General features: G+C 34.2%; 1 protein-coding gene across 3 annotated transcripts in view; it reads right to left on the reverse strand.

The window, feature by feature from the left end:
• Positions 1-21,743, reverse strand: part of LOC113228149 (transcriptional activator cubitus interruptus) — a 179,992-nt gene that overhangs the window by 145,087 nt on the left and 13,162 nt on the right. For all 3 annotated transcript variants that reach the window (XM_026461359.1, XM_026461358.1, XM_026461357.1), the window contains exon 2: positions 2,681-2,686. The gene's annotated coding sequence lies outside the window, so the exon portion shown is untranslated. The remainder of the gene's footprint in view (positions 1-2,680; positions 2,687-21,743) is intronic.

A 21,743-nucleotide genomic window follows, 5' to 3' on the forward strand; every position in this document is an offset into this window, starting at 1 on the left:
ATAGATATAAATAAAAAGGGAATGATAAACATCACACTCGAGGCTTGTTCGATTAAAGTGGTGTAAATTTGAATCTAAACGATTACTTAATAGTTTCCGCCATAACATCTTAATAGAGGCCCGAAAAAACCGAAATCTCGTTTCTCTAAACCGTGATACCGAATTCCCGTCTCTCAACGCTCCATATCAAAATCACATTAAGACGTCGACCGCATTAAACCAGTACTCGTTTATAATATCTTGGTACTAATAACTCAATCCATACTAAATTATATAGAAGCGGGCGCATCACTATCATTAGAGGACGTACGACGTGCTATGGTGCGAGTTTTAGTCACGAACTCTATCCTTTTTTTCTTCTTTCGAGTCATTTTTACGTCATTAGAATTTAATATGTATGATAATAAGAAAGGTGTAAGCAGTAAAGGATAAGAAATAAGGCATATAAATAAAACTCTCGAAGAAGATAAACGAGACATGTCAAGATAAATGCACGTAAACACTGAACACGCTCAAGTCGATTTTCATAATTAAGAGCTCCGGATTAATCAAGACGGATTTTTTTTATAGTTTGCAATAACCATACATCAAAATTAGTGTCTTGCTACCTGACGTAGAAGATTGTACATTTCCTTCAATTAAACGCGTTTAGTTCCAAAGCCATTTAGAAATTTACGTCTGCCAGAAAATTAAGGCTATTATTTCTACGTCTTTAATCCACAACCAACATGGGTAATCAAATGAAAATGAAGATTTTATAGTCTCCGCCATTAAAGTAAATACTTTCTTTGTTATATCTAACTATATTTACGGAATAACTTGTTTGGCTTCTTCAAGATTAAGTACGTAGTAATAAATAATTGTTTGATGTAAAGCATTTAAAAACAGTGAGATCATAAAAATACGACGAAATGGCGTTTACCGAGAAAAGCCTGACTTGAAACTGCAGAAAAATACCAAATTGATTTCAATCTTGCTCTCGTTTTTGCTCTGGTATCTGTATTTGTAAATGCTGTTGGATGTCCTTTAATAAATAAATAAATTAAGGTTTATGTTTAGAATATCGCTAGGACTAAGTACTAAAGTGTAAGTGTAGCTGAATCATAGGCCCATTTGATAAGAAAAAGAAAACCTGCGCGATTTCAATCTTAGTATCGTTTTTGCTCAGGTATCAGGTGTTGTTTAATTTTTGGTGTGTTCTCAATCATTAGGGGGTAAGTACTCTACAGTTCTCTGTAAGTCAGTTTTGAGCCTATGTGACTTGCTTGTTTTAATATGTGCTGGTACAAAATTACTTAATTTTAATTTAATTAATATAGTTTCATGTTGAATAGAAAGGATCTGTACTTTATCAGAAAATAATAGAAAAACAAATGGCGTCTTTTAGTGTCGAAAGCCCAGATAATGGATGGGTCGCAAACATTGACTTACAATTATATGGACGTCGGGTCTGCGCTAAAAAGTGTCCGAACTTATAGGGCGTTAAAATCGTATACAGAGCGTCATTCACGCTTTAGTCTTCGTTTGTTCGACTGACAGCGAAGCAAGCAAAATTAGACAGTACTGCGATGACATTACAATTTAAATTCAACGTTTTAGCTTTTTCATATTCCTTTACATGTCACTACTTTTAAATAGTTTGACTTGGGACATTTTTTTCGTGGTTTTTGTATTAGACCCGTCGTCCATTTATTTGTAAGTCAATGGTCGCAAAGGTTTTTTTATATAAATGACGGGACGAATAATTGTGCACCTACCAGTAAGCGCAAGCATGACCCCAAAAGTTGCAGTACCACTCAGAGCATTAAAACTGAAACATTCAAGGGGCACTGTCACTGTGTTCTGTCAAGTCCCATGTGCCTGTAATTTCACCAGCACTCTTATCCTTCAAAATCTAAACGTAGTAATGGCCACATCGCCACTTGGTAGCAGAAATAGGTAAGGTAGCAAGTATTTCTTTGGACGAACTCTTTCACAAGGAGCTCTACAACTACTGAAGTTACAATTAGTTTAAACTTATATTAACTATAGGAAATGAAACTATTTTTCCGGATTTAAATCGCGTATATTTGTTTTTTCAAACAAACCGACGTTTCGGGCTCTTTACAGGTCCCATGGTCACGGTTGATTGGCGTTATATTAACTAATCTACCCTCATCCTTTAAAAAATAAGGAATCTACGATAGTCGATATGTAGAAAATACAATAGTTCTGTCAAACATCACAGTATACGCACTCAAACTGTACGCGTGCGCATTACCAATATTCGTCACGTGGTAATAACAATATATACCTGTTCCACGCCTGGTGTTCGTTTTGTGCTCGCTCACCACGCCCCGACCATTATTGTAAGAGAAGAAAGGCTAGAGATGTTTGCTGAATTAACAGTTTATCGATAGACTGCACTATGATTTCGAAAGTATTAGAAACAATCCTAAACTATTAAATTGCGGTGATGTGTCATTCAAATAACTGGTACTTTAGTCGTGACGATCACTAGGTAATGTGAAATAAAAGTGCATGTGCAAGATTAACAGCTACCATCGATCGATATTTTGAAGTAATTTTATGTGGCCTCCAATAAAGGCTTATTTAATTACAATAATCAAAATCATGGTTGCAAAAAGATAAACAAGGAAGAATAAACTCACAATTTTAATGGTTGCAAAGGAAAACTCACCAGTATCTGAAACAAAAAAAATATGAATGCATTTGTATTTACATAAAACAATACAAAGAAGAATAGTGAACCCTTGATCATGGAGCGTGTAACCGTTCCGATATACCGGGAAAATAAAAGAAATCACACCGTGGTAAGAAACCTGTAATTAGTGATAATCCTTTAGGGAATAACCACGAAGAGTATTAAAATCTACAAAGATAAACAACTTCATGAAATGTAAAAATATCGATAACTGAAAATCTCTATAAACAAACGTCACATCACTAGTAACCCGAAGACGGCTTGAATCAAGCTCATGCAGGGACTTTAACTCGGCATAGGATACAAATATAATTATAACACAAGTTTAAATTACTATATTCAATCTAATGTGAATATCGTAGTTTTAACAATAAATTTATTAACTTTGTTATATTTCAATACAACTGGCGTTAAATCGTGGGTTACAATATTTAATTCCACAGATATCAGATGTAGTGTAATAAAGGACCATGTTTAAAACCCCACGCGAAAAAGAATGGTTTTGTAAGTCTAACGTCAATATCTGTCTGCATGTATATTTCTTTTGACAACCTTCGTGGTCGAGTAGCTTGCACATTGGTTTTCATGGTGTCGTCATCTCTGACGTCTTGGGTCTGTCCCTATACTATTATTTATGTTCTGATTGACAGCTGTGCGAAAGGATCAAAGTATGTAACGGACTGTGTCAATGGATTCGGGTGGATGCTATCAAAGATTGTGCAAAACCAAAGTAAATGTATTTACAGTTTATTACAAAACAACGCACAGCGGTTTTCTTGTAAAATATCGAGGTAAGTTTGTGTTTTCTTATCGTGAAAATTTTTAGAAATCGTGTTATCACACCGTATAATAATCAGCGTATTATCCTCAATTTTACTACATATTTTTTCCAAAATGATTGATTCAACACTCACTGTTATCCGGAATAAGCCAAAGCGATTTGAGGTATACATATACACTCTTAATAAATTTGTCGTTAAAACCGCGGTGTTTACATTAGTCGAATATTGTTGTTTAAACTTGTGTTATTACTTATGTTTGTAACCTGTGCTGTGTTAAAGTCCCTGCTTTCCGGCTCAAGCATAAATGTGGTGAAGCCCTTACGCTCTTTTTGATTACACCATGAATATTTCCGAGTAGCAACACTAAAAAGTGATTCCCCGAATACATTAGAGTACGTCCAATATTTGTTAAGTACAGTAGCTTATTGGTATTTTAGATTCTGGTTCACATCAGTAAATATTGGTTTTTGTGGGTCAACACGACCTAGGATTGAAAGTCATGAATGAGGAAGGATTTTTGGTAGAATTTTCGAGAAAAGGATTTTTTTTTAAAAGAGTAGAACTACTTTAATGCTTTGAAGCACATTCAGAAACTTTAATAACATTCCATTACCTTTTATAATCTCAAAGATCTAAAACTCTGTATTAACTTTTTAAATTAAATTTTAAAACAAATTTACTACATAAAATTGGTTAAGAAATCCTCTCATGGAATAAGCTCGCCTTTGTACACTAACGTTTAAATTCTTTGTTAAAACAATTTCTTTTGTTGTTCAATAAAGTTTATACGTATATATATAAATGACATTCCGGAACGTAACTTAAAATCTTCACACAGAGTTATTAACTTGTGTAGTAATTTCAAACAACATCAACGTTAGAAAATACAGAAACATCATTCAACATAAGTGTTATTCCAGAACTTCACTTCATTATCTTGTTACAGAGTTATTAATCCCATATGGATAAAATTCTTATTTAACAATTTCCAACAAAAACGAAACTTGCAGTGAGAACATGTAACATAAACATCATTTCAGACTTGGTTTCAAAATCATAAAGCCACCTACTTAAATAGACCATACGAGCTTTTATATTAAAATAAACAGATGTGTGTTTTAATAAGTGACATATAAATTTCATGTCATAAGAAATTGTGGCATTGCAACAGTGTAACAATACATTGATAGGTAAATATGTGCGCAAGAGTGTCAGTTTCATTTTAAAGTAGCGGTGTAAGATAAACTTGCGAGATTTCCTTATTATTTTAAAGTTTGCTCTGGAACGCTGCTCGTTCATTCGTAATTTTGTAGGGTTGTCACTTTTCTATAAAAGACTTTAGCAGTTCATTTTATTTTTTTCTACTTTGTTTGGTTGAAACAGTGGTCGGTATTTCATTATGAATACAGGGTGTTCAAATTTAAAGACCATATGAATTTCAAAATATTCCCATTTTGTCTATAATCGTTTAGTTGTTGTTTTGTTTTAAAATGTACTTGTCGTATATCCATGCATTTACATCGATTTCTTTTGCGATTGCTTGAAACTAATACAATGGTGGACTTTACACCACTTCCCTTTCATTATTTGTCATCACTGTTAACTATTTACAGTTTTCGAATAATTGTGAAGTAAATATAATACACACTTGTCCACACAACTGTTCGTTCCTTGAAATTAACTAAGAGCAAAAATATGTAAATTAAAAAATGGCAGCCCTATGCGCGTGCGCATGGTAAATATTGACCGGCGCAGTAAGCTGCAGCGACGCGTCGCAGTGAGCCTGACGCGGGCAAATATTTGCCTGTTTGCTGCACAGCCGGAGCATGATTGCTGCGTGCTTTTTATTTGGGCATTTTAAAGAAGAAATGATACTGTAAATTTGTTATTTGATATAAGTTTCTTAGTGAATATATTGTACGTATTAAAAAGCGTATGATTAATAGAATTTTAACATTAAATATAAATAGTCTTGTTTGAAATTTTTTAGTCAGAATGTGACAATTAAATTTTTATTGAATTGATATTCAATTATTTTTTGTGAAATTACTCCACTAGTTTGTTATAATTATTAATACAAAGATCGAACACACAGAAAACTCGGTCGGACCGGATCGAAGGAATTTTTCCTGAGTGTTTTTTCTGAGTGTTCGATCTTTGTATTAATAATTATAACAGAATGTGACACTTTTGATGTTCTTTAATATTTGAAAAATGTTACAAAAGCTTATTTTTGTGCTATGTTATATTTTAATAGATTCCAAGAACTGCTAAATACAATTTTAATTTTGGATTATCACCATAACTTACTCTCTCTGACCGCTCACCGTGTGGTGGAGGCGTCTGGAATATTTCACATGATACCCTCACTACGGACTGCTACTTTAATCGATCCCGGAATAATGACTCTTAGCCCATTACCTAACTCAAACCAAAATTATGTAACAAGAATAGAGAATTCACATTTCTAAATACGAGTTAAGAACAACCATCACACCTCACCTAATATACCAGCCTATATAATAAATATAGACGGTCTAGAAGATACTAAAACTTTAAAACACGCTGTTCAAGTGTCCACACAATAATATAATAAGCATATTTAATTTGTTATTAAGCTGCGTAAGTCGTAACCTGTAAAGAACCCGAAACGTTACAAAAATTGGTTTCATCTGTTATTAAGATTTATTACCAAAGTGATTTTATTTTCAATAATATTGCGTCTGACATTAGATCAGTCTAGTTCTTAAATACAAAAAAAAAACTTCTAACCAAGCGCCTTTAATACCAAAACCCTTGAACACAAAGAACTGTCAAGCCAAACGACAATTTCCGAGTAATGCCTCATTCAAACATGTATTTAACTCATAATTTTCACAAATCCTCGGGCATTGTAAAGATTATTTAAACTGTCATCCCTTTTTAAGCTACAAAAGGCTGACAATGGGAAGAAATTCACGATACTCGAGATGCCACTTGTTCAAACAATAACCCTATTTGGGATTAAGCATATTTAATATGGCTTTTTTGAATACGATGACGGTTATCACAAAAAAAATGTTGTGTAAATGTATAAACGCGGTTAAATAATTTTAAGCGACAATGCTTACACCACCGATACGAATAACTGTTTATTTGGGACAGTAATGAGTGATGTGAATGCAGAATGATGAGCTACGGACTTTAGTTCATGAAGTGATGTAGGCAGTTACATTTTTACGGTCTGCATGTTAACTCATGTTGCATTTAAGCCAGTGGATGAAGCATTCCAATTGGTATTTTGCATTAGACGTGAAGGTCATGAGCTAAGCAACTACACAGCAAAAACAATGATTTATACAACAATTAATGTCTTTGCAAATTAAAACTGAAATCATGATTGAAATAATAACTCAGATAACCACAATCAGCTCAAAGTTCTCATAAATCCCTTCAAGAGCTCAATAAGTAGTATATGACATATAAATTTTATAACAGCCGTCATAAATACAAAGGAGCAATTAATGTGCGGCCTCAGGTCGTAACGAAGGTATTATTATTGTGTTATACAGCTCTTATACAGCCTACAGGTCTATATCGTGAAGTTTTACTACAATCATTATAAAGTTTGCTTAGGGGAAGTAAGTTTAAATTGGTTTTGTGATGCTTGAGAAATATATGAATCGCTAATTATACGTTTTTAGGCTAGATGGACTTTAATAATAAAATTTATGTAAATAGAGCTTATAAAGCACTTTATACATGGTGCTTTATGTAAAAACCTTAAGAAAGATGAAAGGTACCTCACCCCATTAACTCAATATATCTAATTAGGCCAATGGAAGAAAACAGACCTATAATTGGTAAAATTTGTATTATATGTAACATAAACTACTTTGGCTACACATTACGTAGGAAAGGCGTAATTTTTTTTTTATTAAAATGTTCTTTCAAAGTGAAAGAATCATTTATTCCATAGGCAAAATAAATTTACGCTTGAAAACGTCACATTTAACCTACTGCTCGTTCACTACGCTGACCTCCCTGAAAAGAACGAGCAAGAAACTCTAGGGATTGCTCTTTTCAAATAAACTTAAATGCTATGGAATACACTTTGAATCAGATTTGTGTGGAATATAGAGCCATGTCGTCTTTCCATGCATCTTTATCAAACACGTAGTCGTCAATTTTTTAATATGACTTTTCAATCAAAATATTTTAATGTAGTTTTTAAACTTCGGAAATGATAATCGTAATATATGCCCCATAAAACAGTCGTTTACATTGCTTAAATTCTTTGTTATTTTAAATTCGATTATATTTCATAATTCAATTGTTTTTCCTCAAAATATAGCTCTGATATTAACAATAACGTGAAGTAACAACGCGACTGGACTCTACATCTCTAGATTAACAGTCGACTAAGCTTCCAACTAAGCTATCACTCGAAGTGCGGGTCACAAGGCACTAATAGGTTAATTCTGTGGAACCAGTTTCGGATGGAATGCGAGTGGGCGCTGGTTCGATTCCCCGCTCGTTCTGATAAGTTTGCATTGAAATTGTTTCTGTAACGCCCAAGGTATTATTTTGTAATCGCGGAAATTCGGTACGGCGTAATGTGGGTGTACGTAGTATGATTTATTAAAGCAACACTTTGATAGTAATAATACAGTTCAAGTTCAATTTAACTTAAACCTTTTGTAACGTCAGTGACGTCGTAATATGTGAATCTGGACGTTGTCCTGAAAGAATAGCATAAAAATAAAACCATTGATTAATCTCTTAAGAAAAATGTTAAAAAGATCTGTTGACTAACGTGGTTAACTCCGTGGCCGAACGGTTACCAAGCTGGATTGCCACGCAGAGGTCCCAGGTTAGATTCCCGGGCCGGGAGAAATATTTGTAGGCTTACATTTATTTCTCTCGTGAGTTTGGGTGTAATTTGTGGTTGTCTATGTGTGTGTCCATGGCACCCGCGACTCAAGGTTTCCCTAGTACGGGGCTATGTTGAGTGTGTACGTTATTATTATTATTATATATATATCTAATATACTTACTGTTAACATTGTAAGCACGGCAGAACGTTACAGGTAAGTTTTTAATACATAAGTAGCTAAGTTTCTTACCACATAATTATAATCATATAGTAACAAAAATTTTTTGTAAATAACCACGACATATCGCACATGAAACCAGATACTGTCGTAACTCAAAAATGGTGGAATTGAGAAAACAAGATTTGATAGTTACAAAAAATTATATAGGATTATTATTACATATGGATAATATTTAGAAATCTACTTATATGTAAATGAGAATACAATTTTTTTATTTCATCCAGTAAATTTTTAACTTTCATGTTTGAAATTTTTTATTGAATTGAAATTTTTTTGTGAAATTGCTCCACTAGTTTGTTATATTTATTAATACAAAGATCGAATACTTACAAAAAATTCCTTCGATCCGGCCGGATTCGAACCGACATCTTCTGGCATACCGTGCCAGACGCTATGCTAACTAAGCCACGGATCGAATTAATATGTTTTCTCAATTACACTTTGAATTACCCCAGTATTTAGTCTCATGTCCTTTATAACAGTAAACTATTTATTTAGAACTTACCACTTAGTTGTCTAGTGCTCGATCACAGCTATTTTATTAAAAATGTCCAAATATACACAATATTCTCTTTAAATATCCGTCCACCCCTACGTGCTACCAAAGCAATCATGAAAATATTATGAACATATAAAAACGGATATTAATTATATCAACTTACTATGTACTATTACAACATGTTTAAAAACTACACGACTTATCTACAGAAGAAAAAGCTAACAAAACAATACCTTCCGTCCAAACTGACGCCGTAATCCTGCGTGCACGCAGCCTAAATCAACGTCCAGATAATAACCGACAAACATTTTTGGACGCTACTGCTTGTTCTCGATTCTTTCTCACTAGAAGTTCACATTATGTCATCAGTTGTTTGTATTTATACTAAACATGACTTTCTAAATACAACATCACAATACACGATCACGTGCTACATTGATCCTGCGGATTTTCGAATTTTTAGCAACGTAGTTCCACTTTGTGATATTCCAATTCCTATAGAGTTCCTTGTAACATGGTCACAAAAATTTTTTTCATTCTTTTTTTTCATCAGCTTTCAATCTCCCATAATGAAAGACAAATTTTGAAGCGTTCAACGTTTGTAACTTAAATCATTTATTAATACAGTGCCAAATATGGCTGCAAGGTCGCAGCTGATTTTAAAACATTTTGACAGTTCTGCGCAGTAATTTTATCAAGGTAAAAATTGAGCGCGACAAACGAGATGAAAATAATAATAAAAACAAACAAATTGATATATATATAAATTATTAGTAAAAGGTGAGGAGAACATTTTGAATACAGTTCAATACGTTAGAGTAATTGGAAATACGTAAATAATAACTAATATTATGTAACAACATAAACTACAAAAACCCGACATTTCTTGTTTCATCATTTTCGCGGTGTTGATTAAACGATTCGCAATTCCAAATTGTTGTCCTTGTTCTTCAAAATGTACAACAATAGTTCATTACCAAATAGGCAAACTAGCTTTATCAACGAAATAAATAGGAGGAGGAGGAGGAGCAGGAGGAGGAGAGAGGGAGGGAGGTTTATCACATATATACTGCCGTGACACGGTCTTAGAAATTGATAAAAGTCGATCATTGCACTATGACTCTAAATTTTTTCTTTTTTGAATGTATTTGTGGTATAGTAGAAATTCAAAAGTGTAACGTGTACACTATTGACACAAGCACCATGAAAACAAGAAGAGTGAAACCATTAGTAGTATATTTGAGTGCGGAGGCAGTAGCTAACATGGACACGCTAACAGTCAAAGCAAACTGTGATTATCACCTGCGACTCCGTCAGTCAGAAATGCAGTGGGACTGGTGAGACTTGATACAAAGAACTGTTTAGAAGGGTTGAAAGTATTATTTTAAAATTCAAATTTAGAAAAGTCACGAAACGATAAAGTTTCTATCTGTAAACTAACAACTAGTAAAGACCAATATATGGTGCTCAAACTCGATACTTCTACAAGAATAAGAATGCATTTTTTGCTTACCTAACTACGTATGGGTTTACGTATATTTGTACTCTATAGTCTACCAGTCAGATGTATTTGAATTTCGTACATACCAACAAAAAACTTCGGCTTTCAGAAGTTTGTAGTAGGAGTAGAGCTCCTGTGAAAGTGCTGTCTTCTTACCTATTTCTATCGCCAAGCAGTAACGTGAGCATTACTGCGTTCCGGTTTGGAAGGTTAAGGGTGTTGGTGAAATTACAGGCACATGGAACTTGTTAACTTATGTCTCAGGGTGGCGGGCGCAGTGGCAGTGCCCCTAAGATCTTTAGGATTTAAAGCTCTGAGTGGCACGCAACTGTTATGGACAGTCAGACAAACAGGACAGCCGCTCGGAACTCGTTACTTGGTATTATTTAAAAAAAAAGTCTATACCTGTTATATGAAATGTTGCAATCCATTTTTATACTGTATATCAGAAATCATGTTTTCTTTTACATGCTTATGAAGACCCAAAAGCACAGTTCAAACTCAATGCAGGCAGGGTCTGGCGTAGTTATACTTAATTCTTTTTAGATACTTTATAAATTTATCTTTAACATTTCTTAATAATACATCAAACATGTATAATCTCATAATCCAAGCTAAGTCTCAGGTTTCAAGCACCGGAAACGGTAAAGCACGGCATTAAACAATCAAGGCCCGTTTAGTTAAGTACTTTACTATCTTATCTGAGACGGACAGTCAGACAGGATGCCCATGTTATAGTGACAGACAGATCCTGGGGCAAACATATTGTTAAATCATTATATCTGAGTGATGGTGAAATTTAATATGTACAGAGTATTCATGGTTTTGAAGTTATAACTCTTATTTAAACAATCATTTAACAGAAACGCATGTAACGCACACACTCGACATAGAAAACATTCCCGAATTTGATTTCTATGTGAAACCAAGGTAGATGGTTAAGGTAGACCCTGAAATTAGCGATGGGAGATTGTGATTGATTTCGATATTCGACTCAACAGTAATTATAATCATAACCCTGTCATTCGAATGACAATTTAGTAATATGACTCACTCGTTACTAATTAGTATTGTTAATCCATAGATTCCATAGAGCATTTCTGCTCGTGATCACCTAGCTCTCCCTGACATAGCGTCGGGGATAGTGCAAATCCGCGTACGTAGCTTTAGTAAAAAGCGCGTATCTGCACGAAACCAAAATTCACAGGAGATTTAACGTTATTGCTAGACTTCACTATTAGAAAATACTAAATCTAAAATGTTACTTTTATTATTACGTATAAAATTGTATTACAATAATTTATTTAAATTAATCAAATCAAACAAATGTATCTGAACAGAACCATTAATATCCTCTGGGACAAAAGACCCGTGAACCGTCTCGTCAGACACCCACAACAAGTTGGGCATAATAAAGTCTCCAATAATTACAAACTTATCGCACGAGTTACCTATATTTTGATTGCAAATATATACCGTATATAAGAAGAGTCACCCACAAATCTTCAGCACCAGTCAGCGCGAACGGCAGCTGTGAGCTCTTTACATATAGCAATCAAAACTTCACCACCCAAGGATTATTGAGTTTGCGTATAATCCCTATCGCGTCTCCAAACCATGTACCGATTCGCAAATAATTCGCTGTCTTTTATACCTTCCAACAGCTGAGTTCCTGTTAAACATATAATATCAAATGAGTTCAAGCAAATGTTTCTATAGAAACTAGAAGTGTTGGTACGTAAGCCACGTACGTTCTGGTAGTCAATATTAATCATTTTTAAAACAACATGTATTACGTACTGAATGATACAACGTATAAAGGTAAAATAAATTATTAATGGCAGTTAAAATAAAATTAAATATATTTATATCTGTAACTAGTTATACCTAGCTGTTAGTTTGCCTAAAAATGTAAAATAAAGAAATAAATAAAAAAAAAATATTTTGTTATTTCAATGGCAACATCTTTCATTTTTGCACAGTAAGCATTAACTTATTTTGTCTACGGACTCATAACAGTAGATACCCGTTATTCACGCCAATTTGGTTGCCATGACAATCGCGGATTTGACTTAGTAACTAAATAACCGAAATAGAGACTCATAATCAAATGCTAGTTGCGCGTAATTACACTGTTCCCGACGATATGGTACATATCGTAAATTACGGGGACAGGGATATTTTGGTATAATCATATGCAGCCTGACTTCACCCACTGCTAGGTATAGGCCTCCAAGTTTCTGTGGCACTCCCCACGATCCCGTGCTAATCTCATCCAGGTTCGCCCCCCAATTCCTGCGATGTCATCCGCCCATCGCGCCTCTGGACGCCCGACGTTCCTGTGTCCAGTCCTTAGACGCCACTCAGTTATCGCCTTATTCCATCTGTCATCTTGTGTCCTGCTCAGCCTACTTTAACTTCGTGATGAAGTTCCCCACGTCCTTTGTTGGACATCTAATCTGGATATTGGGAACACGGTCTATACGCTTGATACGAAGCATGGCACGCTCCATGGCACTCTGTGCAACTAACATCTTATACACAGCCTCCTGCGTGAGCGTCCATGTCTCGGCACCGTAAATCATGGTAGGCAGAACAGACTGATTATATGGTCGGGTATTCAGAAATTGTGGAATTTTGGCTGACTTAAGAATGTCGTCCTACTTGCCAAACACGGCGCACCCGAGCTGAATTCTTAGGGTGATCTCCTTCATTTGATGCTCCTTGCCAAAAGATAAAATATGTCCGAGGCAAACGTATTGAGCGATAATCTCCAACATCTCACTTCCAACTGTAACACTTGGATTTGTGACGTATTTTGACATGGACATGCTGAATGATAGTGGAGATTCGAATAGTTCCGACATTAAAGTCATCTGACTAATGCGCCATGGCATGGCATTCGGTATCGGTAAGCATTCGAACTGGAGTCGAATGATTGTGCTTGGATTCGACTTAAGCGAACGATTTGCCCATCCGAATGCTTACTTAGTATTAGTAACATTTTTAGTAGCGCATCGCTACCTGAAAGCGATCTCGAGCGATCGAATATATATATATATATATAGCATGTAACATATAGCTTAATAGCTTTGCTATTTGCTTTATTATTATATTATAATTCAAATAGATATATGAGAGATATATGAGAAATATAAAGTAGAAATCTTTAAAAAATTAAAAAGAAATTAATGTGAGCATGGTATTGATGAAATTACAGGCACATGGGACTTGTCAACTTATGTCTCAAAGCGACCAGCGCAGTGGCAGTGCCCCACAGATTTTTGCGATTTAAAGCTCTGTAACTATAACTGTTATTGGAAGGTGCATTATAAATATATTATATATTATACAGAAATAGGTAAAGTGACAATACTTTTCTAGACGAACTCTTTCACAAAGAGCCCTACTGCTACTAACTGGTACACTTTTTTTAAAATTGTTATTTAATTCTTCGCCTATTGGCTAGGCATCTTAACCAATGAAATCGTCTGATACCAGCCAATAAGACGCTAGTCGGTAATGGTACGAATAGTAGAGAGACGAAAAAGTATACATAAGTAAATGGATTTCCAAAAGCGAGATTAGTTAAATTAGTTAATGTTATACGTTTCTGAATAAACTATCCAAAATATAAATTTGTGAACTTTATTTCATATGCAATAAGGTAATTCTGTCTTTGGAAGTAAGAAAGGCACATGAGCAAATTCAAAGTCTGGATATATATTTTTTTATCAACTTTTTTTGCAATCAGTCTTGTTGGTTAGAAACAGACGGGATTCAGTATCATAATGTAAAGGGTGCTATTCCCAGTGAAGCCAAGGCCTGCAGATTGCGTTAGTCAGGTATTTTGCTGACTATTGTGGTGAGATAAATTAAATTAAAAAATGTTTAAAATTTTCTAACAAAATTAATTAAATAGTTTTATGTTAAGACATAAAACAAAAATTATTTTATACAGAAACTTTCATTGCGTTTTTATTCCAAATTTATAAAAAACACCTCTTATAACTTCATTAAAAAATCATAAAAAATATTATTACTGTACATAAAGGCATAACTAACTTAAATGTGACTTTTAAATACTCGACTTACAACAGAAGTAAAAGGCGCAATTATAGTCAGTTTTGCCTTTTTTATGTTACTTACGAAGTAATTATTGTAATTGAACTTTATAAGGGAGAGTACATTACTAAATAAAATCCTTTGATAATACTACGTTAATGATGTTCTTAAGTTATTAAATGTAAAAAATTTAAGAGTTCCACCAGGAAACTAGTGCCTCCTTACCTATTTCTGCCGCCAAGCAGTAATATGAGAAATTTTATGACGGGTAAGGTTGCAGGTGATCAAACGTTTTAAAGCTCTTGAATGGTACTGCAACTGTTATGGACAGGCGTTTCGCTTACCATCAGGCACACATATCCATGGCAGTTGCAGTGCATTAAATCGCACAGGGACACTGCCACTGTGCCAGTCACCCTGAAATATAAGTTGACAAGTCCCAGCACCTTCAAAACCGGAACTTACTGTTTGGAGGCACAAAAGGTAAGGTGGTTCTAAGTAATTCCCTGGACAAACTCTTTCACAAGGAGCTCTACAGCTAACAAAAATCTTTTAGGTTTTGATACTTCTTTATACCACTCCAATTTTCCAGGAAACCTTATATATTTAATACGACAGTAACTTTGCAATAAAATCAAACTCAACAATACTTCAAAGTATCACTTACTAGGATTTGCCACGTTTTGCGTCAACCTTAATAAATAACTGCTTGACAGCCACCTTGCAACGTCCACAAAGAAACATCGGCACCCCACTAATAGCACAATAGCGTCGGTACTATATTACAAATTTATTAATGCAGTTGTAAAAAAGATATTTTTCTTGGACGTTATTAGGAAGCCGACGTTGGTACCATTTTTTTCGTCAGTAAAAATAAATTTTTCGTAATATAGTTGGAGATCACAGCCACGTGTTTCGCAGAATGCCCCCTGTCTAGCCAAATGTGCCGAAAATCATTAAAGATTCCTACAAAAGAAATTGTTTTGGGTTCACAATAGTAGTTTCACAGATATAGAGACACAAAAAAGTGTATTTTGATGTCTAAATAGACACGTCAGGTAGAAGGGTCCGGGGTAACCGACACTACAAGTTTACAGGGGCGCATTTAGTAGAGGTGACTTCTTTCCTGTTAACGAAGCGCCAAATTAAAATATAGTCTTAGTCATTAACAGACATGTGTTCGTCAGACTGCCTCCGTGGACGGACCCTGCTGGACTGCCACGCAGAGGTCCCGGGTTTGATTCCCGAACTGTATATTTATTTCTCTCGTGAGTTAAAGTGTAATTTATAGTTGTCTAACTATATGTGTGTCCATGGCACCCGGGATACAGGGTTTCCCTAGGCGGGACTATGAGTGTGTGCGTTATTTATTATAGTTTCACTGTTTTAAAAATTAGTATGAAGGTTTTTTCTTACCCGGCCCAAAATCAGTGTTTTTATAAAAAAGTTAAGACAAGTTGTAATAAAATATTTAAGTAATTGAATCGAAAAATAAGGAGTAAGGGATACATCAAGCTCAAACTAAAGTAGTTTAAGATTATAATTTAAGAAAATATAATTAAACCAACGATATCTAAGTACACATTACCTAAACACAAAAACATAACCGATCTATTATAGACAGAAAAGAAGAGACCGGAGGCGCGATTTACTTAATTGAAGCAATCTTTAAATTTAATATACAATTTGGATGTGACAAAACTTACAGTGGTGTGCGAAACAGTAACTGTATTCGTACCCGGGGTTAGAAGGACTATCGAATTCCTCAATCCTTCTCTGTATATATTTCTTTATAAACGAACAAAGTTCTTGGGCGTTTAGTGAAAGAAATATCATTAATTTCAACGGCGAGCGTCCGGACCATGATTTGTTCAACAAATTATAATATTTTTATAATTCTTCTATCTAAGGAATCTGATCAAGACATGTATTCAGTTTATGTTTTTTATCTATTACATCTTTAGTGAATCTCATGGGTTTCAAATTTTTATCGGAAAGAGAAATTTTATGATAATGTTGTTGAACATAATCAGAATGTAAAAGGCTTGGAGAAACAAGAGACGACCGCTTAATTATTATTTGTAGAATAAAATCATTATTGTCAATGTCACAATAAGAGCGAAGTAGCCTAGTGTAGGTACTTACTTCTACTTAGTAAAGTTTTACTCAGCCCTTATTGAAACCAGGTTGGACATTGACTAATCAAGTTTAATAAACAAAAAAAAACTTTTAAGGAAATTTACAAAACGCAAAATAAACCTCGAACCACTCGACACACATGTATCAGTTGGAAATTAAAACAAATGAATGGAAGAAATGTCTATCGGCAAAATTTTTAACCGACTTTAAAATAAGGAGGAGGTTCTCAATTAGACTGTATTTTTTTTTTGTATGCACGCTACGCGATAACTTATTTGTGAACCAATTTTGATAATTCTTTTTATGTTGGAAAGAGGATACCTCAATAGCGGCCATTTAAATTTGAAAAAAAAAACCAAATTATACTTCTGAGGGTGGCAAACTAGGGGATGAATGAGTTTCTATACTAAGATTATTATTTTCAATTTAGAGCTAAAACAAAATGTAAGATAAACGACCAGACTTTAGAGAAAAAACACTGCATTATATTGCAGATTCAACTATGTAGTGCTCTGCTAAGTATGCCGACGTAACTACAATTTTTTGCTTATAGCAATTATCATCAATATAGTTAGTATGAACTGGAAAGTTTACGCATTTTAAGAAAATCCTTGTCATAGTAGTTTAGAAATCTGTAATAGACTTTAAAACGTTCAGTCTGGGATCATAATGATTGTAATTTGGTGTCCGACGAGACAGATTTTTAAACCGGTAGTACTACGTTTCATAAACCAAAAGTTTTGTCGGGCGGAGAGCTTAGTTTGCTAATGTGATGGTCAAACTACAGGCACATGGGACTTGTCAATTTTATGTCTCAGGGTGACGGGCGCATTGGCAATGCCCCTCAGATTTTTGCGATTTAAAGCTCTGAGTTTCCGCAACTGTTATTGACAGGCGTGTAGTTTATCATCAGGGGCACAACTTGTTCGTCCCGTCATTTGATATCATAAAAAAAATAATGTGTTAACTTTTCTATTACATTTATAGTTCTTAATACAAATATTGATTTCTTGAGTTTATATACACATGAATTAATAAATATATTTTTTACCTTTTTTCCTTTCTTGGAAATTGTCTATTGCACAGGAATAGAACGTGAACTTTAGCAGTTTTAGCACTTTCTCAAAAGGCAGCGTGGATTTCTTAGTATATTACAAGATGAGTGTTGCGTGACCACTGGAGGTAAGTACACTACTCCTGATGGGCGAGTTGTTCCTACTCCACCGGTGGTGCACCTCGAAATGAAAGTATTAATTATGATAACTTATGTTTGGATTGATTGCAACTAGTTTTTCAACATACTAAATGTTTTCGCATGGATATAATGTAATCATGCCTTTTGAAAGAAATCCCTAATAAATAGTGTATTGTGTATTGCAAGGAGCATTTTTGAACCCTCTTTTAATTTGAATTCCAAAAGCAAAAATTTTAATCAACGTTCTCAGAATTGGCGCCAAAATCACAACGAAAACGAATGCTAATGAAGACAAAACATCCATAATGTTTCAAATCTAAACTAAACTTAACCTGAATCTAATAGCTAAAGAGGAAATAATACAATTAGCAAAACAAACTAAACACAAGTTTGTCAGAGAAGACAACGCGTAGACAATTTCGATATTGGCAACTTGCCATACACCTGGCCTGAGAATACTGTCATTTACACACGGTAAGATAAGAAACAGATTGTGACAAAATAGCTATTCGTGTTATATGGTTCCCGGTCGTATAGGATCGTAGTATCTCTCAGTTTGATATCGAAGAGAAGGAGAGAAAGCTACAGGACACAGTCGCAGTATCAGTAATTTGACAGGCAGAACGAGTTAAATACATTAACAAGCTGATATTGATTAACCAACTTAAATACAAGGAAATAAAACTTTTTCATCAAGACACTTTTCTTAGATGAAACAACTAAACTGAAAACAAGCATAACACTTATAAGAGGGAAAGGAACAACATAAAAAAACAAATAACCTCCAAAGTCTACAACCTGATGCACAACAAAAGTTTAAGGCCCCAAAACGGATCCCGAAAAACTCGAAGTTTCGCTTCCAAAATCCAAGAGCATTACAACTAAAGTTATTCAATAGAAATTCATTCTACCTGAACTGGCCATTGTTATCCTTGAATCTGGTGCGCATTCATTTTTTCCCCTTGTTAGCAAGTCTTCGGGGCTTTTGGACAATGGCTTACATATTTATAAGTAGCAGAGGTACAGGTGTTTTGTCTATGGTCCCAGATTGAGATGCATACGCGCTTGTTTCAAGTTTAAGTGTTGACGGCTGCGTTGATGTACCTGTTGCTGTACGCATAAAGATAGAATATATAATTTTTTTACCAATAAACTACGTCTTTCCCTAAGAAATAGTATCTAACTGGTCTATAGTTAGTAATTTAACTATTGACCTAAATTTTAACGGTACAGTTGAATTCGTTTTAATATGTATTCTCGTAGTTACCTACCTCGCCTGTCCATAACAACTGCAGTGTCGCTCCGAACTTTAAATCGTAGAGATCTGTGGGATACTGCTACCGCGCCAGTTACCATAAGACATAAGTTGAAAATATCTAAGTATCTATGAATGTTCACATTACTGCTTGGCAGCAGAAATAGTAAGGCGACAGGAAGTTTCCTGGACGAACTCTTTCTTTAACATAGTTTATTTTTTATAAAGTTTTCTTCTTAGATGTTGACGACAATTGCATCGCAGTCGCACATGTTTAAGAAGAAAGAAGACGCAAAGTAGATTTTATTTTTAGATATTTCAAATTCAAACCCTTATTGAATTTTCGAAGTACAACGTTAACAGTATTTTCTGTCTCGCCTCTCAACCTTATAGAACCAAAGGCACTTTAAGTACTTTCGTAATTGCTTCACCCACACTCATCCAAGCAAGTGCCTCACTATTCAGAGGCGATTCAATGTTTTTTCTACAGTTTTATTTTTTCTTTTTTCTTCCTCACAACGTCACGTTTTCTCGGGAGATCAATCAAAATAGTGTTACGAGTTTAACAAATAACTTTTTTAAGTATACCCAACGAACGCCAATTAGTTCTACCCTAGAAAGATGGCTCTTTCGACGCGTTGCTTCGGGTTTTTTGTGTAGTTGGGTCTAGTTTTAGGAGGCAGTATACTAAAATTTATTTATGTTACGTCCACGCCCACGATTGCTATGCAAAACTGCCAGAATGGCTTAATAAATAATTATAAGTCCAAAGAATTAGATAAGCAAAATCAAGGCAAGAATAAACATAACGTTTAACGGAACAATACTGAATTGTTTTGTTTGTAAAGCAGTTACTTTGCGTGAGCAAAATTAATAAAAACAATTGTTTGGCAACACTGTCAAACTTTTGACAGATAATTAGTAAAAATTGAAATTTTAAAGGCAATATCAAGCCAGAAATACAAAATACTAATTCCATCGAAGTGTTCTACTTAGTATAACCAATTAAATTACTATGAAACTGTTACAATAATTTTGTAAACAAACAGTTTTTAACTTTTTCATGCGTACAATATTAAATTTACAATTTTCAATTGTAATAAAAATATTATAAATTATATAATGATAACAATTATGTCAATAAGTTATCATCAAAAACGAAAGCGCAGCCTTCGAATTGGAGTCAATATTATCTCCTTTGCTCCACAACCTGCAACCGCTACTCTTTTTTTGTCAAAGCCGTTTTTTTTTTCAACATTTTTATTTAAAGAAGGTTCAGATTCGTCGTGCTCCTGTGTGTTTATTGCTGGGCTGACTGTACAAATATTTTGTGCCCGTATTTTCTGGTCGTGTCACGGTTCCTGATTATTCCGATTTACCGACAGATAGTTTTTAACTAGTATAAAAAAAGGTTTATTGATTCTTAAACATTTTAATTGCTTTTCAATGAAGTATGTAATTTGCGAAATAATCACCCATTTATACTACCCACTGCTGGACACTGGTCTCCTCTCACACGAGGGTTTAAGTGAGTTGGGGACTTCACATGGGTGCTTCGACGTGCAGGTTTCTACTTTCATTACGATGTTTTCATTCTAAAAGCTCATGGTAATTTTGAAATTGAATTTCAAACACTAATTCCGAGAAACGCACAGGTGCAACCCAGGATTCGAACCCACAGCCTTTGCTTGAGAGGCGGTAGGTCAAACCATTAGGCAACCGCGACTTATTTGTATTATTATTTAAAATAATAACCTTTTATTTTCTACACAAAATTACATAAACCAAAATGATAAGTTATAAATATTATAAAGTAATATATCATATTATGTTTACAAGAGTTCGGATAATTCTTATCGCAAATAGCTTAGAGTTGAATTTCAATCTCAAGTGTCACGCTTCACGCGATCTTGACCCTTTATATAAACTAAGCAGAAGTTAATGTTAAGTATGTGATTCTAATTTATTTAAATAAACTTGAATAAATAATTGAAGATTGTTTGGTTTTAAATATAACAACAGTAAAGTAAATGGAGATTTTAAAAAAGCAACCCGTAATTTGACTTTTTACGGTTTGATTGATTGAACTACGACACGTCATAAATAAATAAAGATAAAGTTACAGTCACTAACAATAAAACAGTATTTTGTCAAACTTCTTAACATCTTTGAAGTTATCGAGTTCTTAGATTTTTGCGATTGTTACACATAGGAAATGAAACTATTTTTCCGGATTTAAATCGCGTATATTTGTTTTTTCAAACAAACCGACGTTTCGTAATCTTTGAAGTTACAACAACAAACTCGGCAAAGGACAAAAAAAAGAACGAAAATACTTGACATACACAACAGAAGAAAAATAAAACAAAGCAAAATAAAACATTTGAGACACAAGTAAATAATTACTTTAATGCAGATTATTTACACAAACATAACCAAAAATAATAAATATAACGATATTTTAGTATCAGTCGAGCTCCTTGTGAAAGAGTTAGTCCAGGGAAGTA

The sequence above is a fragment of the Hyposmocoma kahamanoa genome, unplaced genomic scaffold (genome assembly GCF_003589595.1).
Source record: "Hyposmocoma kahamanoa isolate Upper Pololo Valley unplaced genomic scaffold, ASM358959v1 224, whole genome shotgun sequence".
NCBI lineage: Eukaryota > Metazoa > Arthropoda > Insecta > Lepidoptera > Cosmopterigidae > Hyposmocoma > Hyposmocoma kahamanoa.